This window comes from Homarus americanus, unplaced genomic scaffold (genome assembly GCF_018991925.1).
Source record: "Homarus americanus isolate GMGI-L3 unplaced genomic scaffold, GMGI_Hamer_2.0 scaffold6922, whole genome shotgun sequence".
In the NCBI taxonomy this organism is placed as follows: Eukaryota; Metazoa; Arthropoda; class Malacostraca; order Decapoda; family Nephropidae; genus Homarus; species Homarus americanus.
This window is the reverse complement of record NW_024734765.1, coordinates 121,865-135,475: the sequence shown is the minus strand read 5'-3', so window position 1 is coordinate 135,475 and position 13,611 is coordinate 121,865. Positions and strand designations below refer to the sequence as shown.

The 13,611-nt window shown below is 40.7% G+C and overlaps 1 long non-coding RNA gene across 1 annotated transcript; it reads left to right on the top strand.

The window, feature by feature from the left end:
• Window positions 1-7,010: 7,010 nt before the first annotated feature.
• On the top strand, window positions 7,011-13,155 carry LOC121870490. The gene is made up of 3 exons (XR_006089716.1): window positions 7,011-7,045; window positions 8,130-8,246; window positions 9,762-13,155. It is a non-coding gene; the product is annotated as an uncharacterized LOC121870490 (long non-coding RNA).
• Window positions 13,156-13,611: the final 456 nt, after the last annotated feature.

Genomic DNA, 13,611 nt, shown 5'->3' with positions numbered 1-13,611 from the left:
CCACAAAGACTTGCAGATGGTGACAGAGTTGAACTTTACATACACAGAGACTTGCAGATGGTGACAGAGTTGAACTTTACATCCACAGAGACTTGCAGATGGTGACAGAGTTGAACTTTACATCCACAGAGACTTGCAGATGGTGACAGAGTTGAACTTTACATCCACAAACACTTGCAGATGGTGACAGAGTTGAACTTTACATCCACAGAGACTTGCAGATGGTGACAGAGTTGAACTTTACATCCACAAAGACTTGCAGATGGTGACAGAGTTGAACTTTACATCCACAAAGACTTGCAGGTGGTGACAGAGTGAACTTTACATCCACAAAGACTTGCAGATGGTGACAGAGTTGAACTTACATCCACAAAGACTTGCAGATGCAGGTTGGTTTGCACAGAGTTGAACTTACATCCACAAAGACTTGCAGATGGTGACAGAGTTGAACTTTACATCCACAGAGACTTGCAGATGGTGACAGAGTTGAACTTTACATCCACAAAGACTTGCAGATGGTGACAGAGTTGAACTTTACATCCACAAAGACTTGCAGATGGTGACAGAGTTGAACTTTACGCCCACAGAGACTTGCAGATGGTGACAGAGTTGAACTTTACATCCACAGACACTTGCAGATTGTGACAGAGTTGAACTTTACATCCACAAAGACTTGCAGATGGTGACAGAGTTGAACTTTACGCCCACAGAGACTTGCAGATGGTGACAGAGTTGAACTTTACATCCACAAAGACTTGCAGATGGTGACAGAGTTGAACTTTACATCCACAGACACTTGCAGATAGTGACAGAGTTGAACTTTGTGCACACACACACACTCTACTGAGACCGGGATTCCTCCACGAAGAGTCCATCAGCTTGGCCAATCTACCGGATTTAAGTGATCTTTCGCCATGTCTGTCTGGCGTCGTGGCGCACTGAACCCTCCTTGGGCCAGTCGGTGTTGTTGTTGTATGTGTTTTTTGATGGGTTTATTTGGTCTCGGAGCTACAAGTGAAGAAGATGATAATAGTGAATCAAGATGCATCTTGGTCGCTGGGAGTAGTAGTTCCTTATTGATTTTCAGGGACCACTGAGCCAACCGTTAAAAAGAGACGGGAAAAAAATGTTCCTTCCCGAGACAAACTGTTTCCTCCTCCTGAGAAACAAATTATTCCTTCCCAAGTTATAACAATATTTCCTCCAGAGATATGTAATGTTCCTTCTAGAAACAAAAATGGTTTTTTTTCTGATCATAAGTTTTTCCTTTTCCAGACATAAATGTTTCCTCCAGCAACACACAATGTTTCCTCCGGCAACACACAATGTTTCCTCCGGCAACACACAATGGTTCGCTCTTACGCAAGTGTTGAGTCTCTAACACAAGCTTACCCTCTTGAGACAACGTGACTCACTAACTATGTACAATACTATAATTTGACCCAAAAAACTCGTTTGAGACACTTCAACGCATCTCAACATCAATGCCGTGTGTTTCTATGTCTGTAACATCATAACATTAATCAATGACTAAAGCGTGTCTTCATCATTACCGTCAGTTGGTGTGTTCTTTAACTCATCATTAACTAGAGTGTCTAATAAAATCAACACGAAATCCTTGAATCTGTCCTTAGTTAATAAACAATGAAATTAATGATTCACGTCGCTTTTTCAAACCGCGCTCTAGCCTGTTATAATAATAATAATAATAATAATAATAATAATAATAATAATAATAATAATAATAATAATAATAATAATAATAATAATAATAATAATAATAATAATAATAATAATAATAATAATAATAATAATAATAATAATAATAATAATAATAATAATAATAATAATAATAATAATAATAATAATAATAATAATAATAATAATAATTTTGTCCTCAAACACACTTACCATCACCTTGAAGTGCGATATATCTCGCTTTAAATTGAAACGCTCGTCTCCAGAACCAAATGGATCCTGCCAGGAGGCGTAAAATGCTGCTCAGCGGGAACAACACGCTCGTCCAGGCACAAACAGTGGAAGTCAACGTGGACCTACAACGAACACGTCTGTGTTTGTTGAATAAATATGCACTTTGTATCCTGCCTGGTCGGTTACACCGCCGTCTGGCACAGGAGACCACAGGAGAGCCCCTTGAACCAGGCAGAAACACGACTGCGTGTCAATTAGGCTCAAGCTCTAATATGCCTCAACCTAACATACCCTAACCACCATTACTTAAGCCAATTAGCAACAGAGTCCTTTAAGATCGAGGCCTATTCATAATGACTTGGTTAGTTTGGGTATGGTTATATCAAGATATACTTTTAGAACAAAAGGACTCTTGCACTTGATGGTTGTATGGACAGTGTGTCAGCAGGGAAGTGTGCTCGTCATGTTGTCATACAGGTTAAACTTACAAACATCAGCGTGAAGCAATTACCCAATAAGGCCGGAGACTGAAAACAATTGTCGTTTGCTAAAGTTAAAAGATAAAGAGATAGAAAGACCCTGTTTGGATGTGAAGCAATGAAACATATCAATTAAGAAGGAGTAAGTGAGAAAGAGGAGGGACAAGATGTAAGCATTCTTATAGCTGTTAAGGTATTAAGGGTGGGTAGAATGGAATCACTGTACAATGTTCAGGAGGGGCGGGTAAGAAGTGTTAAAGTCGATTCCGTCTCTTTTACGCACTGTTGGTAAGTACTGGGCATGTACAGTACTGGCTTCAGAATGTATCTGAACCTACACCAGTGTTGGTCGAGTCTGGTCTAGAATGAACTCACATTCGGTGACGTCACAACCCTCGCTGGCAGATTCTTCCAAAAGTTCACAACTCTCACTGCAAAATCGTTTGCCTTCACAATATTATGAACGTGTTGCTTCTTCAACCTGAGACTGTGGCCTCTTGTGGGGCGAGCATCCGCGAGGTCTGTGTCGTAAGATATATAATTATTTTATTGTGAGCCGCCTCCTGGGTGAGAGGTCGTGTCTATACACAAGAGAGCCAGCTGATGGTGTCATGGCCACCTCACACTGACAAGGCAGCTGGTGGTGTCATGGCCACCTCACACTGACAAGGCAGCTGGTGGTGTCATGGCCACCTCACACTGACAAGGCAGCTGGTGGTGTTATGGCCACCTCACACTGACAAGGCAGCTGGTGGTGTCATGGTCACCTCACACTGACAAGGCAGCTGGTGGTGTCATGGCCACCTCACACTGACAAGGCAGCTGGTGGTGTCATGGCCACCTCACACTGACAAGGCAGCTGGTGGTGTCATGGGCCACCTCACACTGACAAGACAGCTGACACACTGACAAGTGTGGTGGTGTCATGGCCACCACACTGACAAGGCAGCTGGTGGTGTCATGGCCACCCCACACTGACAAGGCAGCTGATGGTGTCATGGCCACCTCACACTGACAAGGCAGCTTGGTGTTATGGCCATCACACTGACAAGGCAGCTGGTGTCATGGCCACCTCACACTGACAAGGCAGCTGGTGGTGCCATGTGCCACCACACTGACAAGGCAGCCAGGTGCCATGGCCACCTCACTGACAAGGCAGCTGATGGTGTCATGGCCACCTCACACTGACAAGGCAGCTGGGTGGTGTTATGGGCCACCCCCACACTGACAAGGCAGCTGGTGGTGTCATGGCCACCTCACACTGACAAGGCAGCTGGTGGTGTTATGGCCACCTCACACTGACAAGGTAGCTGGTGGTGTTATGGTCACCTCACACTGGTCAGGCAGCTGGTAGTGTCATGGCCACCTCACACTGGTCAGGCAGCTGATGGTGTCATGGCCACCTCACACTGACAAGGCAGCTGGTGGTGTTATGGCCACCTCACACTGACAAGGCAGCTGGTGGTGTTATGGTCACCTCACACTGGTCAGGCAGCTGGTGGTGTCATGGTCACCTCACACTGGCCAGGCAGCTGGTGGTATTATGGGCAGCTGATGGTGTCATGGCCACCTCACACTGACAAGCATGGTTCACCTCACACTGGTCAGGCAGCTGGTGGTGTCATGGTCACCTCACACTGGCCAGGCAGCTGGTGGTATTATGGCCACCTCATTATAATAAGTAAAGGCAGTCACCGTGCTCAAACTCAGGGCTATGTTTAAATATTCGCTTCAATAATGGTGTGAGCAAGGCGCACGTTATAACATGTTATGTAAAACTGTTACTTGCATATTCGGAAGTAATTTTCTCCGCGGATGTCTCGTCTGAACGCGGCCTTTGATGTGAGCGCCTCATCTCCATAGCTAGCGGGTGAGATACATTGTATTGCCCAGGCCAGACGCCAGCCTCCACCACAACACACATTACCTCACATGATTCCCTAACACTAAGCAAACGCTTCACTACCTTCACTGTACGATTATCTCAAGATCAAACTAAAAATAAAATAATCAGATAGAAGAGTTATGGTACAGTGATGGTAGCGGCAGGTTGCGCCAAACGGGTGATTTGGGTAATACATTTACTTTTACTTTTATCCTCTTCACCACTGATCGGCTCGTTTGCCGCTTGGGCGATTGGTCACGTCTCTATTAATTTTTTTTCTTTCAGTCATTCCAGTATTGCAAATATAAACGAAAACGTATCTAAAACCTTCAAGCTTAAGGACTTGCTACCAAGGAGTATCAGTACCTTGTCTCACTATCACAATATGGTGAATATATGCAAAGTTAAATTGATATCATTAAAAGTATGCCAAGACGGGTCTACTTTCCCAAAGATAGGCATGCTATCAACCTATGATACCTAACCCATGTTATTTCGATAAAGTCGCAGTGCAGATTCGACGCCATTTTGCCTGACCTTCTGTATCCAAGTTTAAATGAACCTGTGAGATGCCTCCTTAAATCACTACTCGGGAGAAAGTTTGACGTACAATCTCTCAAGAATTACAGCCTGACCCACATCCCCCGCCTTCACCAAGAAACAAAGGCCTTCAGCACACTTTAAAAGATCTTTATAAAGATGCAAATTGGAGTAGAAGAGAATGTATTCAACTTTTTTAAATGAAAGTAAACAAGGCTTTTGATACTGCTCACTTGCTCGTGAAAGCTGTTGGGGTCTTTTAGTCGTGTTACAGCTATGAAAATATTGCCTCAGCTCCCTCATTATAGGAGTCGAACATTTATATTTTGGTTTAATTAAGTAACCCATTTCCTGCCTTATAAAATAATATTAATCCGTTTTCTGCCTTACATTCACTTTTCACTTTCACCCTCTTCGCCACTGATCGGCTCGTCAGCCGCTTGGGCGATCGGTCACGTCTCTGATTACTGTTCTTTTCATTTATCCTCTTCACCAAAAGATCAGCTCGCTAGCCGCCCGGGCGATCGGTCACGTCTCTGTCATGCACTGTTGGCAAATACTGGGCATGCACCGGCTCCTGAATGTACCTGAACCCGCTCCAGTGTTGGTCAAGTCTTGTCTTGAAAGAGCTCACACTCGGTGCCGTCACAACACTCTGGTAGATTGTTCCAAGAGTTCACAACTCTCACTCCGAAAAAGTTTGCCCTCACAGTTTTCTGGACTTGCGGCTTCTTCAATCTTGAGCTGTGACCCCTTGTGGGGCGAGCGTCCGCCGGCTCCAAGTCAGGACACTTGACTGAGTAGTGCCCCTGAGAGGCTTATACACCTCAGCTAGGTCACCCCTTGCCCGTCTGTAATATAAGCTAGGCAAGTTCAGGCGCTCCAATCTCTCAGGGTAGCTGAGGTGCCGAAGTGCAGGCATATCTCGGGGACCAGATGGGATGACAGTACTCCAGATGGGGAAGCACTTCACTCTTGAAGATCGTTACGAGGGACGGATCGTCTAGATATCTGAACTACTTTCTTATAAGACCCAATAATTTATTTGCCTGGTTTACCTTCTTCTCACAATGGCCCGAGAACTTCAGCTCATTGTCAACATACACACCTAGGTCCTTCTCACATTCAGTCTCAACTAGTGCAGTTTCTTCATCCCGTTGGGACATATGATACCCCTGCTTACCGTTGGTACGCCCCAGGTGCATCCTCTTACACTTCGTGACATTGAATCTCAACAGCCATTCCTTCGACCATTCCTCGAGCCCACAGAGGTCCTTCTGCAGCTCTTCACAGTCAGCTTGGTTCTTAATTTCCCGAAATAACTTAACGTCATCGGCAAACATTTGTATGGAGGAGTGTACAACGTCAGGCATGTCATTTATGAAACAAACAAACAACAGCAGCGGCCCAATACACTGCCCTGTGGTACCCCACTTGTGACAGGTACGGATGACGATTTCGTGCCATTAACCACCACACACTGCTTGCGGTCATGTAGAAAGTCTTCAATCCATGCTAGGACATTTCCCCGAATTCCGTACCATTCCATTTTAATTTTCAGCCTTTCATGGGGTACACTGTCGAAAGCCTTGGCAAAATCTAGGTAAATATTGTTGATATTACCACCCATTTTCTGTCTTACATAATTATATTAACCCATTTCTACCTTAAATATAGTTTGGTTGTCTCTTTCTAAGGAATGAGTAGAGATTTAGCAAAGTGTCCTACGGTCATCAGTTGAGAAGAATTTAGAAAATAATATATAGGACAATTATTTTGCCAATACTTTTTTAGCTCTAGCATATCATCTATGATCAATTCACAGATAAAGATATTTATTTGTAAAACTGGCATCTAAATTATACAAGACCCTTCTATGAAATATGGATATTAACAGATGCAGTCCTTGAGAAATTTATAGAGGTTGATATCTGTTTTATGCTTACTGGCCATTAGAATCATGTACGGTGGATTAGCGGCAACATTATAAAGGTATAATACAACCATTATTGGGAAATAACTTCAACAATATTACATCATTTATTCTTCAGACAAGGCGAAAGAAACAAATTCAACCTAAATAAACAATCCAAGGATACTTTTATATAAGGTGGTTTAAATCATCTGCTTTAAAAAGAAAGGGTTATAATATTTTGTTCGTAGTTGTTTTCAAACATTGAGTTAAACAACAAGACGCCGTAAACATTTAGTGAGTTTCATGTACACTACACATACTACAACCTTCACTAACTTATAGATCTTTTTATCATAGCCACAGTCTGTCGTGAGAGGTTGTTAATTATACTCTGTTGGTGTGGCTAGTTATGGAAGAAGATACAGTGGTAGCGTCACTTGACCCCCTTACTGTACAGCCGGTTATGCTGTTCATGTTATCATCATACTACTGTACTTCTACATGATGACTGCTGGCCCTCAGTGATCTTAAATAATTGATTTTATTTTGACAGGAAGGAGCTAGTGAATGAGGCCAGTTGAGCCAAAATCAAAATATTAAGGTGAAGCCTCAGTCATCTGTGTGAGAAGTAATGTATCGCTGCACGCCTCTCTGGATCCTAATAAATATAGGCATATTATGGCTATTTTGGGCTGTCTTTGGTCGACTTATATACTCTTTATTAGTGTTTATATATTTAAAACACTGGTTTCCTGACCCAACAACGAGACATGATTTTTTAAGAGATGTTTTTATGCTGTGTCAGCTGGTGATAACCATTTATTGTGTAAATATTAAGTTATGGCCCATTTCTCCTCCACTATTAATATCCACAAGTTGGGCAGGGCTTTGAAGAGGGAAATGTCAGATTATAACACAAACTTGATATTTTATTGACAAACTTTCCCCCATGCTAAGCCTCTCTGTATCATATGCCCACATGAACCAAACACGGTAGTACCGTAGTCTAGAATAACAATCCCAATAATAATAAAATACTATCCTAGGTTAGGTAGATAGATTCTTTTGTTGGTCATGTTATTGCTTCACAAATACGTACTTGCAGGTGTTATTATTAGTTGAAAAATTACATATCCAAGTAATTGCTATGAGTGTCATATTCATCTAATTTGGGATATTATTATTGGATCACTTGAAGAATCTTCACTGTAGTCTACTCCACCTGAAGAATTCACCACCCTACAACAATTATATATCAATATAGTTAAGTTAAAAATAATGCAAAATTATATTTTTTTCCTTAGTTTAATGATTAACCCAGACCCCTGTTCTAGAATGTTACGTTTGTATGTCTGTCTCACACTACTCCCTCCCGCAGGCTTCTCTGTCACCTAGACCAACTGGTGCATGTTGATGACACAAAGATAGTGGCTGTCAAAGATAGAGACAAGCTGCCAGTCTGCTCAGAATCTGCATTTCTTAATGGTACACCGAGGTATAGTATTATGACTTAGTAATGGTTTGGTTTATGTGTCGTTTTTTCATACAATATGAAAAAGGATTTGTTTTAAGAAATTATAACTTGCATTCCTCATTGTCCACCTGTAATGCACCATTGATATACAGGGGGTCCCCAGGTTACGAGCGGGTTCCGTTCCTGAGGACGTTTGTAAGTCAGATTTGTACTTAAGTCGGAACACACACACACACACACACACACATATATACAGCTGCTCCCCGACTTACGACGGGGTTAGGGACCGACATCCAGGTCGGAAGTTGAAATGGTCGTAAGTCGGTAATGCTTAAATAACACATGAAAATCGAAAATGGGTGTCTCTTTTTCTTCTCAGCACCACAAAACTCTCACTTTTAAGCTTGCCAGCCATTTTAAAGTGAATTACAGATGAAAATTTTGTCTGTGTACTGACTTTGGGACTCAAAAATACGTAATTTGACCAAATTTTGGTACAACTGAGGCAGGTCGTAAGTGCGGGTGGACGCAAGTCGAGTAGGTCGTAAGTCGGGGAGGTTCACTTTAAATGCCTGTCTCTAGGAATGCTTTGTTTGTTTAATGCAAGGGAGTACAGTACTCTCTTTGTGGCATCATTTTCCATTAAAGGCCAGTCTCATCAACATGGCAGATTTGATCACGAGTAAAGCCATTTTCCTCTGTGAAGTCCAATAATTCCACCTTTACTCTCCCAGCAGCTTTGTAATTGCCAGACGCAGCTTCCCCTGCAAGCGTCACACTCCTCTGTGATGTGATTATGGAGCCATCCCTTGCAAGCAGTGAATTTCATTTCATTAGACTCCTTACCTTCTTTCTTCATTATCTCTTCTTGTATTTCTATGGCTTTATTCTTGATCATTGGCCCATTTAGCGGAAATTGTTGAACCTGCATTTCCTTACGCAGACTGTTAGTGCTTCCTCCATCTTCTCATACATTGACAGCTTCTTTGAAATTGTTGACTCTAAATATACTTCTCTTATTACCCCTAACTTCATCTTCATTTTATGAATTGTGCTCTCATTAATCCCTTAATGGCAATCTACAACTGAGGCCCCTGAACCATGCATAAGTTCATCAAGGATTTTTACCTTTTCTTTAAGATTGAAGGTCTTCCTTTTTTCATGGCAGATGCACTGGCACTAGGGTGATTACAGGATGCTTGTACAGTGTAACTGATACTGTAATACTGTATGCAACACACAGACGATTGAAGAAAGGTTGTAGACACGAGCATCGATAAACACATCTGCACATTAGGGAAGCTAGTGCATGACTGAGAGGATGCCTATTGTGGCAGGAGAAGGGTGCAAGGGAGGTGCTTTGTGAGACGTTTAGTGGGAGTTAGGTGAAATTGTGCCCAACATGCATTGTACTGAACTGACCTATGAAAATTCAAAATAATGGGAGTAGTATAGGTACTTCCTATAAATCAAATTGTGACTACTGTACTGTATTTTATGATTTGAATATCTCTTAAGCAATTTGTTTTATTTCAGATTGGTGACATCACATCTTGAGAGCAAGTAGGTCAAAATGTCAAGTGAAGACAAAAAGATCTCCTGTGAGGAATGCGGGAAGGAGTTTCCCTTCAAGAGCCGTCTTCGGACACACTTGCTTACGCACAATGGAATCAAAAATTTTAAATGTGATGATTGTGGGAAATTGTTTTCACATAAGAGCACTCTCACTAACCATAAGGTTGTACACAGTGGTATAAAAAAGTATGAGTGTAATGAGTGTGGGAAATATTTTTCACACAAGAGTAACCTTAGGAAACATTTGCTTATCCACAATGGCATAAAGAAATTTGGATGTAGTGTATGTGGGAAAAAATTTTCACAGAAGAGTACTCTCAACACACATATGCTTATACATGGTGGTGTCAAAAATTTTGAATGTGATGAATGTGGGCAACTTTTTTTAAGAAAAAGTACTCTCCAGAATCATTTGCTAGTACACAGTGGCGTCAAAAAGTTTGGATGTATTGAATGTGGAAAACTGTTCTTACGTAAAGGGGATCTCAAGAAACACTTGTTTGCGCACGAAAGAAATTAGGCGCGATAACTGTAGAGAATATCTCAAGGTAGGACAACTCAACATATACGTAGTGGTGTGCTTAAAATAAAGGAAACTATATTTAAATAAGGTACACTAACACACCACTTTCATTGTGATAAAACAATAGTTGTGATCATGTACTGTCAGGGTGTAAATTTACTACAGTATATCATTACAGTACTTTACCTTGAGGCAAGACAGTAAGTCAGAAAATATGTGGAAGATAGGGTAACACTCAAGTATTCCACTCCTAACAAAGTCATGTGTTTAACCTTTGGCAATAGTTAACGTGAGCTGAGGTGACTTTGGATGTTATCTGAGTAAAATATTTCCCTGGTATTGTGTATTTTTCCAAGCAAGTATCTTTTACTATTTTATGGTGTATGCTGAATGGACGTATAATCAGTGACAAAAATAATTTTTTTAAAGAAAGAATTAATACTGCAAAACTTTCAATGTCAGAAACGTATCAGCACATAGCATGATTCCATAAGTGTAAATATTTATGTTAATATGTATCTGTATTCTATATTTGTTAAAGTTTGACATGATTATATTTACTACAGATATGGGACCATTTGTCCAGTATCCAGAACGCTCCATAAACTGTCTGTGTTCTGGAACGAATTATTTAAAATGAGCACCAAGTAATTCTTTGGCTGAGCGGAGATATTTCCAACCATTCCCCACCACAGCTGCTGCTGCTGCACTGTTAAGGCGAGCACAAAGAGTACTGCTGACACAGCTTGTACAGTAACTTGTATAATTTTTGCACTTGTTATACTTTCATTAATAGCATTTATGTGCTTTTGTTAGTGATGTTTGTGTTTACAGTTTTAAGTTTTAATATTACAGTGTACAGCTCAAGCTACTTTTAGGGTGAATCTAGTAATCTGAACACAGTCAGCACAGGTAGTTACAGAAGGTTTATTGTATATACTGTATGTTGTACATTTTTACACTTGGCACTCCAAATTCTGGAAGAAAAACCCTATCCAGCAACCACCAGGTTCCAAGTAACTGTACAGTATATGTAAGTTTAGGGTGACCTGGGATGACTTCAGACAACTAAAAATTTACAAAAAATTTCTACTTAATACACTGGAGTTGTAGTAATTCACAAAATACACATTCACATTCTTAAATTTGCAGGTACCTGTGCCTCTATCATTTCCCTGTATATAAATGTTGTGGTCAAATAATCACAATTCAGTGTTGAGCGCCGGCTGTACAGAGTTACTCATTGGCTATCTACAGTATATTGTAATGGCGGTCTCAAGTCCCCCCACCCCCCAGATCAGGGGTGACTTGGAACACCCCTATAAATGTTTATGTTCCAGAATAATTGTGATCTTTGAAATATTGCTTGGCCATTGGCCCACACACCAATAGGATACTGAACATCTGCTTTTGGCCTTATATCTTGAACAGCAGCTTGAAGAACCGTAAAAATCATCTGAAGTCACCCCAATTCATTGTAATAACATTTATATGCATGATTTGGCAATACTAATTAGCTGTAAGAATCACAAAAGTGAGGTTTACAAAGCTCAAGAAGTCAGGGATATAGATAGAGGAGCAGAATTTAAAGTGGTAAAAGTCAATCTCTACAAGACAGGTTCACACAATGGAGGCCCCAAGATAATTCAGCTTCCTTTCTCCCTTGGAGTCCCCAACCCCTCTTTGGTTTTTCCTACTCAAAATATGTTTAACAAGTTCTCTATTTGAAGTACAATAAATTTTCCTCTCTATATTCCACATGGCTTCTTTTACTTTGAATTAATGAACTGCTCCTTCCCAGTCTTCAAGACCACCACCTGGCAGGAGAGTTATTAGTTGCTGCTTTTCATTAAATGGAATGATAGTAAAGGTCTTTCTCAAGTCTAATTTTTGTTACCTGTGTGTACAAACATATTCTACAAAAATATTGAATATGAAAACAATGGATTTCTGTGTGGCAGTTTTGGTTCGTGTTGGTTGTACAGTGTTTCACTTTGTAGAGGATCCAAAGGATCCCTAAACACTGTCTCTCTGGGGTGCACAGTCATGAGCTACAACATTCCTTAGTTACATCTACACAGCTTCACTCTCACTAGTGACACTTGAAGTACTCTACATCTGGCAGCTGTGTGTGTGTGTGTGTCTTGAAACGGTTTGTATAGTTGAGAAAACGGGAGTTATTTCCGCCTTGCGAAAGCTTACGGGTGCTCGGTGGCCACTGTAACCTTTGCTGTACGATAAGTTTGGGTTAGGGTCACCATAAACTGTTAGTGAATCACCCATTCAGCCTTAAGGTTGGAGTCAGGATTAGTGAGGTTTCACTGTACAGTCATTTTGGTGTGAAAGGTAAATAAACTGTTACTCCTTCCTCTCCCTTTGAGTAGCCCCCATTCCACCAAGTCACAGGCATCACCACTTCAGCTGCTGATCACCCTTGTTTCTGATACTGTACGTGACTTATTTCCAGTACAGGCAGACTGATTTACAAGACTTTGATTTATGAAAATTTGCCATTACAATGTTTGTTTTTTGTCCCATGCTTAGACTTATTAGCAAAATCCCAGAACTAAATGCAAGTTTGTTTAATTATTTTTACCATCAGTATCCTTACTTGTTACACTAACGTATTCATTATCCTCAAATACTTGTAATGTTATTAAGTCTACAAATAAGCTTTCAGTGTGTCATTATTCTCTCTCAACTCCCATTAAACCTTAAACTCATTTGAAGACAAGTAGATTTTTCAATCTGCCAGTTTCCTGATTGTCCAATTTTTCATCATTTATATTTATGTAATATGTGGAAATTTAAATAAAAGAAAAACGTTTTGTATTCTTGAATTTTATATTATACTTATTTACAATGAAGGTGTAGAGGTTTAAGACAAAGTGTATAATTTGGAAGTGAAATAAAGTTTTGAGTTGTGAAGACTTTTGGCAAAGCACAAGAGAGAAGGCAGATGGAGCAATCATCTGAAACACATGGCTGGCTGGTAGTGACCTTTATGTTAATTTTTAGCACTGTTAAACTCAGTTATATCATCTTTCTGGTTGAGGTATTGTGCAAGCAAAATATTAATACAGTATTGAACGAAGAGTACAGAACACACCCGGCAGGAACTAGATTCCTTGCAGCATGTCATAACTGAAAGTATTATTACCGCGGTGTTAGTGCCATGCAGGTAGTAGGCAGTTACCAAACAGGGAGGTACTACTGCCTGGGAAGATATTGGAAGCATAATGTATTGTCTAATGGTAGACCCTGCTGCCATATGGCATCACAAAAATT